Source organism: Maniola hyperantus, chromosome 11, assembly GCF_902806685.2.
Source record: "Maniola hyperantus chromosome 11, iAphHyp1.2, whole genome shotgun sequence".
Lineage (NCBI taxonomy): Eukaryota > Metazoa > Arthropoda > Insecta > Lepidoptera > Nymphalidae > Maniola > Maniola hyperantus.
In genome coordinates, this window is record NC_048546.1 from 1,927,404 (window position 1) to 1,948,486 (window position 21,083).

Genomic DNA, 21,083 nt, shown 5'->3' on the forward strand with positions numbered 1-21,083 from the left:
ATGGAGCGATGCCTCTGCCTCTACCGCGTAAGGTGCCGGGGCAAACTCAGGTGCGGAAGGGGGACCAGCACCTGGGCATACTACTTCATAGTCATCACCTGAAATTAGTTTCGATATAGCACAACTCCATAGCTACAAATGTTAACACAATGGGTAAGCAATTCGAAATGCGACTTAGCATTAGCTAGACATGTAGATAAATCATTTTGTTTTATGGGGTGTCCCTATCACCCAGAGGAGGTGACACCTATCAACCTATGAGACGTCTCAAACCTAGCGCGCGCTTCTTCTCGTCATCTTCAGACCGCCAGACTCGGGGAACGGTCTCAGACCGCCAGACTCGGGCAACGGTCTATGGAGCAGGAACTTGAGATGACCTTCATCAGACCACCAGACTCGGGCAACGGTCTCAGACCACCAGACTCGGGCAACGGTCTATGGAGCAGGAACTTGAGATGAACTTCATCAGACCACCAGACTCGGGCAACGGTCTCAGACCACCAGACTCGGGCAACGGTCTATGGAGCAGGAACTTGAGATGACCATCATCAGACCACCGGGCTCGGGCAACAGTCTATGAAAGTGCATCTCAACCAGCCACCGTTGAACTTCCCTTGAGGAGTAAAGCATTACCGTGATTTGTTTAGTCATAGCACAAAAATAGATGTCGTGGATCAGTCCGTCAGTAGATAAGTACGTAAGGGAGCAAGCAAGGCCTTTTTAGTAAGGAGGGTGAGAGTTTTGGGGCTATGATTAACAAAATCACGACTTTCATCTTCACCACCACAAAGTAGTCAACAAGCTGAACTCACATTCGAAGAAAGTACCACACGCATCCGGGCACCACTCTCCTTGCCAGGGCACCATGCCCTCCGCCGCCACCTGAGCGGTCTTGCCATACGACCCACTCAGCAGCTCCAGCTCGTAGCAGCCGATTCAGGACCTTGTGTGGGCCTCACATGCCAGAGTCAAACTTCCCCGTTGACTGGGAATACTTGATCACCAACACCATGCCTCCAGCCTTCAACACGCGAGGCGGACGACGATTCTGGTTAGCATAGGCATCCTGCCGGGACTGATTTTACCTCAGCAGCTTACTTGCCCTGGAGCGTCACATTTCACGCCATGCCGGTCGATCAAGCCATGCAGTTTCTGCAACCACATTGTTGTGTGCTGGTGAGGAACTCTGGAGACCTGCTTGTTTGATATACAAACCAGGCAGTGAACCACATGCTTGACTACGAACTCACGTAGCCCAAGAAACTAGAGGTACTTCAGGGTCAGGTCCAGAGTCTTTTCGACAAAGACTTGCAGCAGACTAAGACGGTATCACGAAAACCACGCTTCCGCTCCTACTGGTGAGTAGCGGTAATAGAGCGTAACACTTTAGTACACATACCGATGAGAGTCTAGCTGTCCCACTTACAGATACTCGACGAGCGTGTCCTTATCTGCGACCTGCACCATCTAAACCCAGTTGATCGGCTTGGTGATGCCGTTGACTTAAAGAATTGCAGCTAAGATAGTCGCCATAACACATCATCGTGCGCTTTTAGTACTCAAAGGTGAAGATGAAGTCATGGAAATAAATCCACTTACGGGTAACGCGCAGAAGCAGCAGCGCTCGGTGGCTGTGAAAGCGTTGTAGTTGGTCACACCCTTAAACTGAAGACAAACCAAATGGTGGCGGAAGTCGCTTCCAGCACGTAGGAGTACTACCTACTCACTGCAAAACCTTGCTAAAACAGGCGACCACACGCTTCTTGCCGTCGTTGTGGATCCACCTCAGCGCCGGGCCATAGCCGATGCTGCTGAAGTCAGTGTGCACCTCTGTTTGGCAAATCTGTCAAGATACCTTGCTACCTTGGACTCAGTGGTGAGTCGCCGAGTGATGTGCTGAGGTACCTTTTCCTGCTCTGGCCTCAATCAAAAGGAACCTCTTTTTCCGACAGACGTGCAAGGCAGGCTGTCTGGATAGCATACTCCTCAACGTAGCGCCTAAAGTACTCAGCTAGATCTTAGATTGCCAGATTTGTTTAATGTACTCAAGGGGTAAGGACTTTAGGTAATGGCCTTGTCTTTAAGACTCGGCCCCGCCTGACCCTAACAAATGAATCTAATCAAAATGGCAAAATCGGAAACAATCGGTAACGGGAATTATCAGATTTTCTAAAAGAGTTGAATCTACCCACGTTACATAATTTACGAACGCACTACAGTGCGTCACTGACTCGCATATTATACGAAACACCCTTAAGTCCAAGACGGTATGCGTAGGTAACGTGATTTACTACAACACATTACACATACCTATCGAAATCATGGACACTAACTTTAAAAAGAACATTCTCACCAATCAGCTCGTACAAGGGCAGCGCTTATGCAAGCCCCACGGCACGCGCGGTATCATGCCAAAATACCAGTGAGCCGCCATGCTCGCAAGAGGCACCATAGCCCGCAGCGGCGCACGCAGCGCAGTATCACCAGCGCGCCGTCACGCTCGTGCAGTGCGCAGAGAGGCGCGGCAGCGGCGCAGCACGGCGCAGCAACGCCAGCGCGCCGTCTTGCTCGCCAAGAGCGCAGAAATGCGCAGCAACGGCGCGGCACGGCGCAGCAACGCCAGCGCACCGTCGCGCTCGTGCAGAGCGCAGAAAGGCGCGGCAGCGGCGCAGCACGGCGCAGCAACGCCAGCGCGCCGTCTTGCTCGCCAAGAGCGCAGAAATGCGCAGCAACGGCGCGGCACGGCGCAGCAACGCCAGCGCACCGTCACGCTCGTGCAGAGTTCCAAAGCCCGCAGCCAAGCGTGCAGCATTGCGTCGGAACATTCGAGAAAAGAAAGATAAATGTGAGCACTATGTTCGAATCATGTTCGAATATAACTATTTCCCAGTTGGTTTAGTACATCTGTCCTTATTACGACAGGTCTACCTATTCATACAACGATCTAACACCACATGAAGATTGATTTCTAATCTTATGTCGGGAAGCTCAATTTTTTTTTTCTCGTGGCAAAAATAATTGTTGAGCAAAAACTCATCTACCTACATTACGGTTACTCTTTTTACAAAAATAACACTGAACTGCATCAAAACCGATGTTTAGGTACACTTTGTGATCCTAATTTTCACACAGAAAACAGCGTGATTGGAAAGTACTATGACTAAGACTACGCTTTCTAGTCTTAAACTGCAAATTTAAATTGCGGGTATCTTTGGTGAGATACTTCATGAAGTGACTAATGGACCGACATAAATGTTCTTAATCTCAATATCGACCTCTCGTGGACACAGCGGAATAAATTCCGTTTTAAAATTGATCTAAGACTGATCATAACAAAAACCTTTGTACAAGTTCCACTTTACGAAACTACCACACGGCTATGCCATCGGTTGAAGTTACGAACATGATCAACTTTTTTACACCATGCATCAACATCTTTAAAAATCAAGACCAAAAATAAAGACATGATTGGATCTCACCTGGTTAATTCCACTACGTTCCAGTAATTGTACGACACCGACTTAGCACGCCTTTGTTCATTATTCAATTTACGTGGATTACTTTTATACTTAAATCGATTAGCAGATTTAGACGATGGCATTGTTAATTCACAAAAACACGTAGGGTAGACGTGAAAACTTTTAGACAAAAATTCAATTTGGACAAGAACACTTGAACTAGATTCGTTCACGTGGCCAATACGTGCTTAGCCATAAAGCCAAAGGTATAGGTACTTGATTCTAAAGATTTAATTGCAGTAACTTCATCTTGTTCGGAACAAGGTGCAGAAACGGGAGTGTTGCATTCTGTTTGAACGGTCACAGTGTTACCGAGACGATTAATATTACACTCGCTTTTAGTTACTACCGAGGTTAAACTATTTTCGACAAGTCTCGACACGTTTTTCTCGATCGCGGAGTATTGATTCATTATTGAGTGCAACGTTTGGATAAAAACACGACTAAGTGCGTGATCTCGCGACCTATATCTAGGCCCTGCTGTTTCACATAGACGTGGTCTGCTTCAAAAACTTCGAGTTTGATCACGGCACATCACGGCTACGATCGCGGTTACGATACCCGCGATCCGACATCGTACAAGAACAACAACAAAAATTTAAAGGTTAGAATTTTGTTCCAATTTAAGCAAACTGATTGTCAGTGACTAGATTTTAACTATAGTGGGCTATTGAATAGGAATCCCAGTTCTGAATTTAGGTACGGAAGTAAAATTCAATTAAAAACACACAATTTATTAACACAAAACCACTTTTACAATTATCAAACTTTTAATGATTGGAACAAAATTTAACACGTAAGACACAAAAAGTAAAAGTCGGAAATAAAGAAAAACATAATTCAAACCAGACCACGTTGATTACAGCACAAAAATCAGCAGCGAAATGAGCCTCATACTTGGGCGCACCTCGCTTTTATAGGCGACTACCGCCTACAATCTAAGACTATATTATACTAATTTAAGTAATATCACAGTTGTACGATATTATCATAAATGCGAAAGTGTGTCTGACTGTCTGTGTGGTAGCTTACCATTGGTTCAACCAATTTTGACGTAGTAGGTAGGTACAGAGATAGTTTGCATCCTGACGAAAATGCAGAAAGAGTTCCCACAGGGTTTTTAAATAATCTTAATAGAGTGGACGTAGTTGCGGGCATCATCTAGTGATAAGTTTAGTTCCTACTTTTATATTACCTGTCAAATTAGAGCCTCAGTAGCTCAACCGGTAAAAGAGTGGACTGAAAACCGAAAGGTCGACGGTTCAAACCCCGCCCGTTGCACTATTGTCGTACCTACTCCTAGCACAAGCTTTACACTTAGTTGGAGAGGAAAGGGGAATATTAGTCATTTAAGATGGCTAATATTCTTTATAAAAAAAATAAAAAAAAAATAAAAAAAAAAAACGTAAAAATGTAAAAAAAACATCTTATCTTTTTAACATCTTTTGCAGATCGTTTCAAATATTCATCGATGCATCAGCGATGTAAGCGAGCTTACATGATGCTTGCGACTTCGACCGCGTAGATTTCGGTTTTTTTTTTTAATCTCATGGGAACGCCTTGATTTTCCGGATAAAAAGCCTATGACCGTGCCCAGGATATAAGCTAACTCTGTACCTAACAAATTTCATCAAAATCGGTCAAATGGCCATTTATTTTGATTTGAAGCTAGCAGACAGACAGACAGACAATCTTTCGCATTTATAATATTAGTATGGATTAAGTAAAATATATTTAAGTGTAAGTATGGACGATTGTTTTTCAAAGTAGAGGAAATCTAGTTAGTTATGTTAGTTGATATGATTAAACGAACTTTCAGAATATAATATAAATAAATGTGTAGGTAGGTACTATATAAATATATCTATTCTGGGTTCTCAAAGCTAGGGTGGATCATTAGTGAAAATCCCTTTAATTACGCAAAAAATATATTTTCCGATATTTCGCCGGAAATCACTAATAACTACGCGCTGTAACGAATTACATTGGTCCCAGAGCTCGTGGCAAGTTTTGGGGAGGTGCTTAACAAAATATGATCTAACTTGGTACACTGGTAGTTTTAAACACTAATTAATAAATTCATGAACACATTTTTTGTGATGTAACCAAAAATTCACGGTTTTCGGATTTTTCCCTTTACTTGTGATATAAGACCTGCCTATACCTGCCAAATTTTATGATTCTAGGTCAACGCGAAGTACCTATAGGTTTTTCTGACATACACGACCGACGGACAGACAGAATGGACTGATCCTATAAGGGTTCCTTTTTTCCTTTTGAGGTACGGAAGCCTAAAATATTTTCATTTTTATTTATTTGATTTTACCTTCTCTGAACGTGGCGAATTAGGCACCAGTCAGTTCGAAGAAGATGGTTGAATAATCTTGAGCAGAACTGGGACTGGGTTTCTACTTTCCACACTCGGATGGCATAGAAAAGTCATATTTTTTTTAAATAGAGATAGCGAGCAAACGAGCAGGCGGGTTACCTGATGTTAAGTGATTACCGCCGCCCATGAACATTTGCAGCACCAAAGGAACCGCCGATGCGTTGCCAAAACATAACTTTAGGCTTCTGTCAAGCACCTCCTCAGAGTTTTCTACCAGCTCTGCGGTTAAAATTATTAACGAACTCGAGTAGGCAACATTGTAACGGTGAAAAAAACTGAAAATATCGTATTATTTCAGCCGACTGGACAGAAATAATTGAGTGAGCCGACTCGTGGGAAGGGTAAGGCTGCCAGGGTTATTTTGGAGATGAAAGACTTACTTACATTTACCTAACACTAAAGGCTTGGGTAGACAAAGCGATGTTCAATTTGTCATTCTGTGAAGAACTATGAGAATAAATTATACATATCTCACACCCGGCTTTACTCTCGTGTGTAGTCGACGTTAGTATATGGAAATCACTCACGATAGTTTAAACGCTAAAATAAACTATGAGAATAGAATAGAATTGACCGAACAGTTTTTAGGGTTCCGTACCCGAAATGTGCCAACGGAACCCTATTACTAAGACTCCGCTGTCCGTCCATCCGTCGGGCTATATCTCGTGAACCATAATAGGAAGAGACCTGAAATTTTTACAGAATTTGTATTTCTATTGCCGCTATTGAAAAAAAAGTGTTATTTTTTAAACGATCGTACAGAATGTTCCATAATGTTCTCAAAGGTGTGAAGTCTACCAATCCGCACATGGCCAGCGTGGTAGACTTTGGCCAAAGCCCTTATCAACCGCTATAATAACCAACTAAAAATTTCAAAATTGCTATCTTGAAAAAAAAAGTGTTATTTTTTAAACGATCGTACAGAATGTTCCATAATGTTATCAAAGGTGTGATGTCTACCAATCCGCACATGGCCAGCGTGGTATACACTATGGCCAAAGCCTTTGAAGCCCTCACTCTGAGAGGAGACCTGTGCTCTGTAGTGAGCCGGCGATGGGTTGATCATGATGATGATTCGTTTCTCTGTAAACGGAAACTGACGCTCAGTTATATGAATTTCATTGGGAGCGCAAATTCATTTTTCCATTCGGATTCTATAAATTTACATGGCTTCGTGGGATGCGCTTCGAGGAAAGTCTGCTACCATGGACAGGGTGCTCGGTAATTATATACTGGTAGTTCACTGGATAGCATCTGAACTGTTTTTTTTTTTTTTTTTTTTGGGGAAACTTCGTACTTGGCGGACGTGAAATTTTCGTGCTTTGATTTTATTAATTTTTTCCCTAACTTTAAACTTTAATAAATAACAAACCTGACATTGGCTAATGTGTGTAAAGCCAGAAGAACAAAAAAAAAGCATCTGAACTATATAGAAAATAATAACTGTGTACCTACCTAAGTATATAAGTTATAAACACGATCCCTAGAACCAAAATCCGATTAAATACCTACGTACTTCAAAAGAGAAAAAAAATCCGACATGGTGTACCTACGAGTATATACGACTTCGTGTGAAAAACTTTATTTTTTACTTTCCAAGATAAAAAGTAGGTAGCACAAGTCTCCAGGTCTTAATTACATCCATACTAAAATTATAAATGCAAGTCCGTCTGTCTGCCCATCTGTCTGTCTGTCTGCTAGCCTTTCACGGCCCATCCGTTCAACCAATTTGATGTAAGTAATTTAGTACAGCGTTAGCTTGCATCCCGTGGAAGGATATGGGCTACTTTTTATCCCGGAAAATCAAAGAGTTTCCACGGGATTTTCAAAAACCTAAATCCACGCGGACGAAGTTGCGGGCATCATCTTCTTCCATACCTACATATAAGTACCTACTGTCATCCTGTGGAAATCTGCATGTCTGACAGTTTTCATAATGATTTCAAAGGTATGTGAAGTATGCCAAGCAGAATATGGCCTAAACCTTTCTCATTCTGGGAGAAGACCCGTGTTCAGTAGTGGGACAGCGATGGGTTGATCATGATGAGGGAACAGCAAACTGCCCATGAAATAGTTGTACTGGCAGTTCGCTAAATACAAAAGTTTCCCTAATAGGCTCCCTAGTCCTATATTCGCGTGGTTGCCCTTTCATTTCTCACATAGGTAATGTTACAGAGCATAATGCATGGCTCCCACTGCCCCGCCCTTCAATTACACTGGCGAATTTATTGCGCCTTTTTGTTTTTGTGCTCACTACAAACGAAAATTTATTCTTCCTTATGCCTAACTATTTGATACCCGTGACTTACATCCGTACTCAGAGTCGCTTAATCGTTACTTAAGATTGAGTTAAACGAGACAGAGCTATATCTCTCACATAAAACTGTCTCGTTTTAACTCAATCTTAAGTAATGATTAGCAAAAGCTCTGAGTGCGGCGGTTAGTTTACGTGAATTAAGGTTTTAAAAAATCCTGTGTGAACTCTTCAAGGTCTTTAACTATGCCCATACAATATATTATCACGGCGATCCATTAGTCGGTTGCGACGTGATTGAAGGACAAACTAACACAGAAGCGCACTATCACAATTATAATATGGGTAGTAGACTTATTTCTAATTTAAGGGACATGAGGGAACAGCAAATTGTCCATGAAATAGGGCAGTACAGGCAGTTCGCTAAATACAAAAGTTTCCCTAATAGGCTCCCTAGTCCTACATTCGCGTGGTTGCCCTTTCATTTCTCACATAGGTAATGTTACAGAGCATAATGCATGGCTCCCACTGCCCCGCCCTTCAATTACACTGGCGAATTTATTGCGCCTTTTTGTTTTTGTGCTCACTACAAACGAAAATTTTTTCTTCCTTATGCCTAACTAGCTGATGCCCATGACTTTTACGTGAATTATGGTTTTTAAAAATCCCTTGGGAACTCTTTATAAAAAATAGCCCATGTCACTTTCAAGGTTTTAACTATGCCCATACAATATATCACGGCGATCCATTGCTCCGTTGCGACGTGATTGAAGGACAAACTAACACAGAAGCGCACTATCACAATTATAATGTGGGTAGTAGACTTATTTCTAATTTAAGAGACATGAGGGAACAGCAAATTGTCCATGAAATAGGGCAGTACAGGCAGTTCGCTAAATACAAAAGTTTCCTTAATAGGCTCCCTAGTCCCTACATTCGCGTGGTTGCCCTTTCATTTCTCACATAGGTAATGTTACAGAGCATAATGCATGGCTCCCACTGCCCCGCCCTTCAATTACACTGGCGAATTTATTGCGCCTTTTTGTTTTTGTGCTCACTACAAACGAAAATTTTTTCTTCCTTATGCCTAACTAGCTGATGCCCATGACTTTTACGTGAATTATGGTTTTTAAAAATCCCTTGGGAACTCTTTATAAAAAATAGCCCATGTCACTTTCAAGGTTTTAACTATGCCCATACAATATATCACGGCGATCCATTGCTCCGTTGCGACGTGATTGAAGGACAAACTAACACAGAAGCGCACTATCACAATTATAATGTGGGTAGTAGACTTATTTCTAATTTAAGAGACATGAGGGAACAGCAAATTGTCCATGAAATAGGGCAGTACAGGCAGTTCGCTAAATACAAAAGTTTCCTTAATAGGCTCCCTAGTCCCTACATTCGCGTGGTTGCCCTTTCATTTCTCACATAGGTAATGTTACAGAGCATAATGCATGGCTCCCACTGCCCCGCCCTTCAATTACACTGGCGAATTTATTGCGCCTTTTTGTTTTTGTGCTCACTACAAACGAAAATTTATTCTTCCTTATGCCTAACTGAGCACCATACGTGAGAGTTGGCAGAATGCACATGTTCATGAGCTTTCGCTTGAGATGTAGTGGAAAAACTGTCACGTATGTTGCTCAGACTTGGTCCCTGACAAACTCTCAAAAGTCCAAGCTCAAGGTTTGTCAAAAAGCTATGAAACGCAGCATACTTGGTATAAAACTAGCAGATCGTGTAAGGGATACTGGTGTACGTTCCAAAACGCGAGAAGCTGACATTGGCCTTGCATCCGCTTTACTCAAATGGGACTGGGCAGGTCATGTGTGCCGTATGTCAGACGACTTATGGGCAAAATCTGCTTCCTTCTGGACTCCCCAGAATCATCAACGCCAGCATGGTAGGTCGAGGCGAGGTTGGCGTAATGAATTCGATAAGTTTGCAGTTACGTGGCCTGAAGAGGCACGGTATAGGTAATGGTGGAAAGATCGGAGGGAGGCCATTGCCCAGACGTGGGACAGTACAGGCTAATTTAGAATTAGCCAACCGACAGACGTCCACAATCTGCGGCTCGTATAGATGTCTGTCCACCCAGTGGGAGTGCAAGATCGCTAATCCACGTCTATTTTGAATTAATTTTGATGCACATAAATTACTCACATGCACATTTAGATAAAAAACCGGCCAAGTGCGAGACAGGCTCGCGCAATGAGGGTTCCGTACTACAGTCGTTTTTTTTCGACATTTTGAACGATAATTCAAAAACTATGATGCATAAAAATAAATAAAAATCTGTTTTAGAATGTACAGGTAAAGACCTTTCATATGATACCCCACTTGATTTAGTCACTCACTTCGAAAGTTGAAAATACTAATTATTAGTTCATGACCACAATTTAACTTTTTGTGTGTGATCTAACCCTAAATTCACGGTTTTCAGATTTTTCTCCAAACGTCAGCTATAAGATCTACCTACCAACCAAATTTCATGATTCTAGGTCAACGGGAAGTACCCTGTAGGTTTCTTGACAGAGACAGACAGACAACAAAGCGATCCTATAAGGGTTCCGTTTTTCCTTTTGAGGTACGGAACCCTAATAACATTTTTTTGTAAAACAAAAGTAGTTTTCTTCTTATTAGGTAACAGCATTCTATATTCGTCTGAACAGCATCTAGTGGTGATCTTAATCCGGTCTCGCTGAGCCAAGGCTGCGTGACGTCATTGTTACACTCAGCTAGGGTTGACAGCTAAATTTTTTTCTCCTATTATATTATATTTATATTATTATATTTATATTATATTATATATTATATTATATTTCATCTACTATATGAAAACTATTTTCAAGCTTCATGGTAAAGCTTGAAAATAGTTTTCAATTTTAGAAAAATACTAGCTGATCCCCGCGACTTCGTCCGCGTGGAATTAGGTTTTTTAAAAATCCCGTGGGAACTCTTTGATTTTCGGGCACAAAAAGTAGCCTATGTCACTCTCCAGGTCTTTATCTATACCCATGCAAAAAACCTACGTTGCAACGTGATTCAAGGACAAACCAATAAACAAACACAATTTCACATTTATAATGTGGGTATGGATTACAATTTGGGTTCCGTACCCAAATAAAATAAAAAGACTAAATTAAAGCTGACTGAAAATCTGAACTATCAACCCTAGACCGAACGTCACGTGGCTGCAACAACATAATGATTATGGAAGCATTGAATAAATCTCCATTACATTTTATCTATTGCTTTCTTTTGCATAAAGTCAAGGCCAATCTGTCTATTCATGAAATCATTACTCTTTTCTGAACAATAGAGCCGACTTAATTCTTAATCCATACTAGCTTATGCTCGCGACTTTGTCCGCGTGGACTACACAAATTTTAAACCCCTATTTCACCCCCTTCATGATCAACCCATCACTGGCTCACTACAGAGCACGGATCTCCTCTCAGAGTGAGAAGGGTTTTGGCCATAGTCTACCATGCTGGCCATGTGCGGATTGGTAGACTTCACACACCTTTGAGAACATTATGGAGAACTCTCAGGCATGCAGGTTTCCTCACAATGTTTTCCTTCACCATTAAAGCAGTTAAGTGATATTTAATTAATTAAAACGCACATAGCTCCGAAAAGTTAGAGGTGCGTGCCCGGGATCGAACCCCCGACCTCCGATTAAAAGGCGGACGTCCTAACCACTAGGCTATCACAGCTTCCCCCCCCAGCACCCCCTTAGGGATTGAATTTTCAAAAATCCTTTCTTAGCGGATGCCTACGTCGTACCTAATAGCTATCTGCATGCCAAATTTCAGCCCGATCCGTCCAGTAGTTTAAGCTGTGCGTTGATAGATCAGTCAGTCAGTCAGTTAGTCAGTCACCTTTTCATTTTATATAATTTAGACTTCCATACTGTAATATTATAAATGCGAAAGTGTTCTGTGTCTGTCTGTCTATCTGTCTGTCTGCTAGCTTTTCACGCCCCAATAGATTAACCGATTTTGATGAAATTTGGTACAGAGTTAGCTTACATCCCGGGGAAGGACATTTATGCTATAATTATTTTACCCCGAAAAATCAAAGAGTTCCCACGGGATTCTTAAAGGCCTATCCGTTTAATCGATTTGTATGAAATTCGGTGCAGAGGTAGCTTGCATCCCGTAAATTGATATAGGCAACTTTTATCCTGGAAAATCAAAGAGTTCCCACGGGGTTTTTTAAAAACCTAAATCCACGCGGGCATCATCTAGTAGGATAATAAAAATATAGTAAATAAAACCTAGAAGAACGAGAGTAACCGACATAACCTAACGAGTTGCGAAACTGAAGTGGCAATGAGCAAAACTTTGTGTTCATTATAAATCAAAAGAAATTGTTCAAGGAAAAAAAGAAATACTTAGTTATTTTTAGGTACTGCTTGCGTCACGATTCCCCTAAAAACCGTTAATTTTGAAGAAAATCGGAAATTCACCGAAATTTGAACTCACGGTCATTCAAAAGAAAGTTCTGTTCTAATGGTTCACGTATAATAATTTTCAACTCCAATGTTTAATAGACCCTTTAATGTTTTGTTACTTTTCCCTCTTTAATAAAGGAAACACATCCTTTTGATACATTTACCGTAACAAACACGTGAAAAAAGCTGTTTAAAGGAATAGAGTTGTGTTTGTGAACTCCAAAACAAAAAGAAAATCAGTACAAAACAGGTAAAGTGTATATTTTCCTGCACGCTACGTTTTTCGTTTTTCTTTTATGAGTTATGACTTCAAACAGTAGGCAGCTCACTCAAAGGCAAACTAGTGAAAAGAGATCTAAAACAATGCATTTGTCAAAACACATCACCTTATAAAATACTGGCGACCAACCCGGCTTCGCTCAGGTTGGTTATTACAATTTTCGTAGGGATCATTAATTTTTTTAAATAAAATATAGCGTATATGTCACTCAGGATTCAGGAATAATGTAGCCAAATGTAGCTTTCTTCTGGTAAAGAATTTTCAAAATCGGGGACATTAGATCCAGAGATTACCCCCTACAAACAAACTTTACCTCTTTATAATATTAGTACATAATAATTAGTACTGTACGGGAGCGGTGTTCAGGCTCGACCGTACCAAAAGGGAGATATCTCCCACCGAGCGGTTGGTTGTGCTCGGTAGCGCCAGTTGGGCCGACGCGACGGTTGTATCTTGAAACTTCTATATATAGCCCAGATTGCAGAACACTCTGTTAGTGCGAGTACTGTCGGCGGTACATTTGTTCGGGACTATGTCATCGATTGAACAGCGCCATCTAGTTTCTATTGTGGCAACCGCCACAGTACATTTAATCCACATCTACATAAAATACACTCATATAAATTAATTTCAAACTATAATTCTGACTTCGACAATTATTCATCTTCTATGAAATCGTGTTTTTGCTAATAAATGTTCTGTGTTCGTGAAGTACTAATAAAAGTATAAATAAATCATAAAAGAAGAAAATATTCGCTGACCTCTACTAATACAAGTACGCTAGACTTGCGATTGCCGAAATATTCTTCAAGCAATTTGATTTTCGCCATTTGACGGTGACAGCAGCAGTGAGCGTCATGTGAGCGAACTAGGAATTAAATGTTACTTATGAGACATCTGTCAACATACTGTAAACACGAAGATCAATGACACAAAGTGTCAATGTTAATTCCCGATACGCTCGGTGGGGCGCTTCGAATCGGCTCAAAAAATAACTCTCATTTTGTATAGTACAACCTTATGATAGTTCCAATAAGTTAAAGTGATTTTGTAAAGTGGTGATAATAAAAAAGATACCCGGCTGAGTTTGTTGTGAGCTCTTCTTAGACTTGGGCGCGTTTGGAACCCTCGTAGCTTTAATTTTAAGTTCGCGTAAAAATTATCACCACTATATATCTTTCAAATCCAAAAACACATTATCAAAAAGTGTAATCCTATTTTAAATAAATTATTTGACTTTGACTTTGACTATAGTGCGTGCACCTACTTCAGCGAGCTCGTATATGTCTATTTCAGTAAAAATGAGAAAATATTATTTTTTCACGCCTCAGTCTAAGGTCACTTGTCACACATTCTAAGCTTACGTGACTCAAAGAGAAATAAATTAAAGTATTTTTTAAATGCCACTCGTTTAGATGTCGGTAGTGGCCCTGACATTGACATTGAAAAAAAACCCGGCCAAGTGCGAATCAGACTCGCGCACTGAGGGTTCCGTAGTACAATCGTATTTTATCGACATTTTGCACGATAAATCAAAAACTACTTACTAGATCTCGTTCAAACCAATTTTCGGTGGAAGTTTGCATTCTCTTATTTTAGAAGAAGTCAGACTTCGAACAGTGCGTGTTGCCAGTGATGACAACAGACAGATATAGGGATCCGAGACATGGTCGCTAAGTATGGGCCTCATAAGAAAGCTCAGAGTCACTCAGCGGGCGATGGAGAGAGCTAAGCTTGGAGTTTTTCTACGTGATCAAATCAGAAATGAGGAGATCCGTAGGAGAACTAGAGTAACCGACATAGCTCAACGGGTTGCGAAGCTGAAGTGGCAATGGGCAGGGCACATAGTTCGTACAACCGATAGACGTTGTGGTCCCAAGGTGCTGGAATTGCGACCTCGCACCGGAAGACGCAGCGTTGGAAGACCCCCCACTAGGTGGACGGACGACATCAGACGAGTCGCAGGGAGCCGCTGGATCCAGGCGGCGCAAGACCGTGGCGTGTGGAAGTCCCTACAAGAGACCTATGTCCAGCTGTGGACGTCTATTGGTTGATGATGACGATGATGATGATCCATAGATACCTACCCCACACATATGGGTTTGATGAAAAAAAAATTTTGAGTTTCAGTTTTGAGATTTTTAAAACCTAAATCCACGCGGACGAAGTCGCGGGCATCCTCTAGTATTTATAATATAAACATGTACTAAATTACCCACTTGTCTTACATTTGTATATAAAAATTTTGTCATAATATGTTTATTATATGTAGTTCTATTAAATTTTAAATTGTCACTCGTTTGAACAGATGTCCGTAGTGGCCTCGACATTGACATTGAGAAGCGACGCTACTATTATCACACAACTCGATTAATATAATCACTTTTAATTATAATAATAATACGATAACGAGTGCAAAATGAATCGAATTGATTGATAGAGGAGCGGTTGAGCTGCAAATTTAGATTTTCATATTTTTTATATATTTTGATTTTTTACATTATAAATTTGAACTTTGATTGTAAAAATAGGTGGATCGATAATTATTATTTATCGATTTACCCGCACATTATTATTATATTACTTTTAAACATTACGGGTTGCTAGAGTTCATATTCGTTTGTTAAAAAGTTCACAACTTCGTTCTTCAATAATCAAACTCTATAATATCTCATTAATTATGTTTAGGGCCCGTTTCACAACCGCCAGATGAACTTTATCTAACAGATAAATTTTTCATTTTGACAGATTCCCAATACAAATATATATTAATATTAAAACTATGGATTTTATCTGGAAATTGTGAAACAGGGCCTTGGATATTTAAAAATTAAAACACCTGACATTGAATTGAAAGTATCTTTCAACTGATATGACTGATGGTGTGTATAAAACTGATTGATCCAGAATTTTTTTATTAAGATATCAATTAGTAAAATTAGATATGTTAACAATTTTAATTATACCTAAATATCGTTTTAATAATGGCCAATAATTTTCCTGATTAGGTAGATATTTGTTGAAAATAATCAGAAAAAATCAAAATCAAATTACACTCAAATACTTTTTTTAAATATATTCATAGGCGCTTGCAACATTTGATAAATGGACCAATTAATACGTAGTCAGAACGTTACGTTATGCTACATAACACTCTTTCTATTTGCGTCCACGTATTTATTATTATCGTAAATGGATCCGTGCTCGTAATCGATCCGGTTCTAACGCTACTCAATTACGATCTTAAGATACGAGCGTGTTATGTTGAACAACTCGCCCGGTTATTTATAATCGCCATTCAGGCGAGTTTCCACAGTAGTGGTGCGCGATTATTTTGATTGAGATTTGAAGGACATTTCAATGTTATGTAATTTGCGGCTTAGCTCGAGCTCTTTTTAATCCGTACTAATAACAATAATGTGTATGCGAAAGTCTGTCTGTCATCTTTTCACGGATGGTACAGAGATAGCTTGGATTCCAGAGAACGGATACTTGTTAAGCTGAAAAAGTAAAGAGTTGCACCGGGATTTACGAAAATAATCGATGACGAAAACCTATCCGCGTGAGAGCTATCAGTGAAAGAATTTTCTGAGTCGTATCATTAGTTTTTATTTTTATTTTTTATTTTTTATTCAAATACAACAAGTTAGCCCTTGACTGCAATCTCACCTGATAGTAAGTGATGATGCAGTCTAAGATGATAGCAGGCTAACCTGGAAGGGGTATGGCAGTTTTTATTAAACCCATACCCCTTTGGTTTCTACACGGCATCGTACCGGAACGCTAAATCGCTTAGCGGCACGGCTTTGCCCGTAGGGTGGTAACTAGCCACGGCCGAAGCCTCCCACCAGACCAGACCAGAAATTTAGAAATTATAAAATTCCAAACCCCTGCCAGGAATCGAACCCGGGACCTCCCACTAATAAGACCACAGCGCTCACCACTGCGCCAGGGAGGTCGTCAAAATTTCGGAAATTATCCGCTTTATAGAATCTCAAGAACTATCGAATTTCTGTCTGCTACGTTTTTACGGCCCATTCATTTAGACAGACAGACACTTCTGCATTTATAATATTAGATTGAATGTTGTAGTTATAATATCTTATATCTTGTTTTATATTGTTTGTCTGGTGAGACTTGACAGGTTTCGGCTGTAGTTATAGTTACCATTCTATTACAAAGCGGTGTCGCCTGGTGCGATGCTTCGTAGAAACAGATACCTAAGGGGTATGTTTATGTATGGGTTTAATAAAACTGCCGTATCCCTGCCAAGTTAGCCCGATTCCATCTTAAACTGCATCATCACTTACCATTAGGTTAGGTTTAACAAAAAAAAGTTGCAGGTATAGGTAGATTTTTTTTTTTGAAAAGTATATTAGCCATGTTAAATGGCTAATATTTCCCTTTCCTCTCTAACTAAGCGTGAAGCTTGTGCTAGGAGTAGGTACGACAATAGTGCAACGGGCAGGGTTTGAACCGTCGACCTTTCGGTTTTTAGTCCACTCATTTACTCCTTGAGCTATTGAGGCTCTAAACAGTACAGTACGCGGCAGAAAGTAATGTACATCGACCTTTAGAAGGAGATAGCAGATTTGTAGGTATGAGTGACAGAGACAACCCTCTACAAAGCCAAAATGTCATTCTAAAGGCCGATATACATTACTTTCTGCCGCGTACTGTAGGCATGTTTGTCTGTACATAGTCTACACTAATATTATAAAGAGGAAAACTTTGTTTGTTTGTTTGTTTGTTTGTTTGTTTGTTTGTTTGTTTGTTTGTTTGTTTGTACTGAATAGGCTCAAAAACTACTGGACCGATTTTAAAAATTCTTTCACCATTCGAAAGCTACATTATCCACGAGTAACATAGGCTATATTTTATTTTGGAAAAAAATAGGGTTCCGTAAGATATTTGGGTTTTTCGGACACAAGGTGTAAAAAATCAACCAGAAAAGTTAATTATTTTGCGTACGCTGCCTAAACTATAAAAGATAGAACCATAAAATGTTCTAATTAATTGTAGATCTTATAAATATCTACAAAAAAGTCCGCGACACACTATACCCATCTATGTCGAGTGAGGCACAGCAACCATTTTTTTATTTAAAAATCTTGAATTTTTTTGGACTACATTTAAACGCGTTTATTTTACTCATGCTATTAATCCTTATCAAAATAAATGATTTCATCACTAAGAACAGTTTATGGAGATAATATTTGGTCTTTGAATGATTAAAATTGGACGTTTGGTTTTGAAGTTATGGCGAAATTAAAATATTACGATTTCTGCTGCACGGCCCGTTGTATTATATAAAGAGGTAATGTCGTTAAGTTTGTTTGTAGGGGGTAATCTTTAGAACTACTGAACCGATTTTAAAAATTCTTTCATCAGTAGAAAGCTACATTATTCCTGAGTGACATAGGCTATACGGGATCTTTAAAAACCTAAATCTACGCGGGCGAAGCCGCGGGGATCAGCTATATTATATAAAGAGGTAATGTCGTTAAGTTTGTTTGTAGGGGGTAATCTTTAGAACTACTGAACCGATTTTAAAAATTCTTTCACCAGTAGAAAGCTACATTATTCCTGAGTGACATAGGCTATACGGGATCTTTAAAAACCTAAATCTACGCGGGCGAAGCCGCGGGGATCAGCTATATAAAATAAAGTCGCTTCCCGCTGTCTGTATGTATGTATGAACGCGTAGATCTTTTAAACTACACAACGGATTTTAATGCGGTTTTCACTAACAGATAGAGTGAATTAAAAGGAAGGTTAATAGCTATAGTTTAATTCTCAAAAAAATAGAGTTCCCTAGAGAAATTGAAATAATGTGAATTAGGTCGGAAAAAAATCCTCTCATTTGAGAGTTTCCGAGGCAATGACACCTCAATGACACCACATTAGTATCTACATTGCACCCATGCGAAGCCGGGGCGGGTCGCTAGTATGCAATAAAATAGGCACCGACATACGTGCATTCTACCACGTCCGCGCCGACCGACGCTTGCAGTCTACCGTCCCTGTTTATTGCGATAACCTGACCTTGTGTAACATTGCTAGTCTACAGTCTACAGTCTAGACTATATATAACGCTTAGTCATTACGAACAGCTGATGTTTATCAGAGCCTTTCAACAATAAATATACCTATAGTTCGCGACAGATCGAGATGACAATCGGGGTATAATACGGGGTCACCCGCGCTCGCCCGCACCGGGTTAGTGCGGGCGCTGTTCGGGTGTGCGCGGGGCGTCCCCACACCGATTACCATCTCGACCTGTCACGTACTAGGTACCGTACCTATAATCTGTAGTTTTAAAGTTAGGGTTCCGTAGTAAACAAGGAACCTTTATAGTTTCGCCATGTCCGTCCGTCTGTCTGTCCGTCCGTCCGTCCTCGGTTAATCTCAGAGACTATTCTATTTGTCTATTGTTAGTTTTTTTAATATCATTTTTCGATTTCTAGATCTGTTTGGAAAGTATGATGTTTTAAAGTGTTAATTTTTATTAGAGTCACGTGTCCCCCTCCCCCCCCCTCCCCCCCCCCCCCTCTATCAGCCAAAAATGGTAGTATATGGGAACGTGAAAAAATTCACAGCAGTAGTATATATATATAATCAATTTTAAACGAAAACTATCATGGCTATGTCGGGTTCACAGGTTAAGGAGTATATCTGTTTTTCGAGGATTGTGAATACGGAACCCTACACTGCGCGTGGCCCGGCATGCACTTGGCCGGTTTTTATACCTACGGCTACGTACCTATGCGAGTTTCTTTATTCCACCATAACTTCTAAATGGATCTATGGGGACATGAGTAGATAATGGGGTATCATTCGTTATATATGTATATACGTCTGTACGACACTACCTAGGCAAGTTTTTATGTCAGACGCAGGCTTTCTTCACTTTTCACGGGGTTTTTAAAAACCTCAACTCATACGGACGTAGTTGTGGGCGTCAGCTACCTTATAATATCGGTATGAATATTATAGCTCATCATCATCATCATCATCATCATCATTAACCAATATACGTCCACTACTGGATATAGGTCTCTTGTAGGGACTTCCACACGCCACAGTCTTGCGCCGCCTGAATCCAGCGGCTCCCTGCGACTCGTCTGATGTCGTCCGTTCACCTAGTGGGGGGTCTCCCAACGCTGCGTCTTCCGGTGCGAGGTCACCATTCCAGCACCTTGGGACCCCAACGTCTATCGGTTGTACGAACTATGTGCCCTGCCCATTGCCACTTCAGCTTCGCAACCCGTTGAGCTATTTCGGTTACTCTAGTTCTCCTACGGATCTCCTCCTATCTGATTTGATCACGATAGATATTATAGCTAACATACATATTTTATTTACAAGAAATTTTTCTATTTCTTCAGACAAGGAAAAGTTTATTCATTCAGAAAATACCGCGCTTTTATATTCTTTTTGCACGAGTAATGATGATTTGCACATTTTGAATAGATCCCGAGTCACATTGCATCATTGTTACTTGAGATTATCTGGAGTTACGTTGGAGGCTGAGGGAATTAGGGAAAACAAGGTAGGTAATAAGTGTAGACCCCTCTTATTTATGTTTTAACTAGCTTATGCTCGCGACTTCATCCGAGTGGATTACATAAACTTCAAACCCCTATTTCAATCCTTTAGGTGTTGAATTTTCAAAAATCCTTTCTTAGCGGATGCCTACGTCATAATAGCTATCAGCATGCAAAATCTCAGCCCGATCCGTCCAGTAGTTTGAGCTGTGCGTTGATAGATCAGTCAGTCAGTCAGTCAGTCAGTCACCTTTTCCTTTTATATATTTAGATTAACATAGGCTATAAATTACATATTATGTACCACGGACGAAGTCGTGGGCAAAAGCTAGTGTATTATAACATATAGCAAGTGAATTAGATTCTAGTTAGGTCGAGGTTTCACCCGTTGGTAGTTTCACCCTAGGGTTTAGAACATGATCCACCACGCTGAGCAAGTACGGATTGTCAGATTTCACACTTTTGAAAACATTGTAGAAAACTTTCATACATGCAGGTTGCCTTACGATGTGTAAGAAATTTATATTTAATTTGTTAAAAAAGGTACATATTTAACTCCGAAAAGTTAAGAGGTGCGTGTCCTCCTGGGTAACCCGGACCCCCCAAATAGGAGACCAAAGTCTAAATCAC

At 40.4% G+C, this 21,083-nt stretch overlaps 1 protein-coding gene across 3 annotated transcripts in view; it reads left to right on the top strand.

The window, feature by feature from the left end:
• Positions 1–21,083, top strand: part of LOC117986338 (max dimerization protein 1-like) — a 363,758-nt gene that overhangs the window by 170,424 nt on the left and 172,251 nt on the right. The gene's annotated exons all lie outside the window — the stretch shown is intronic.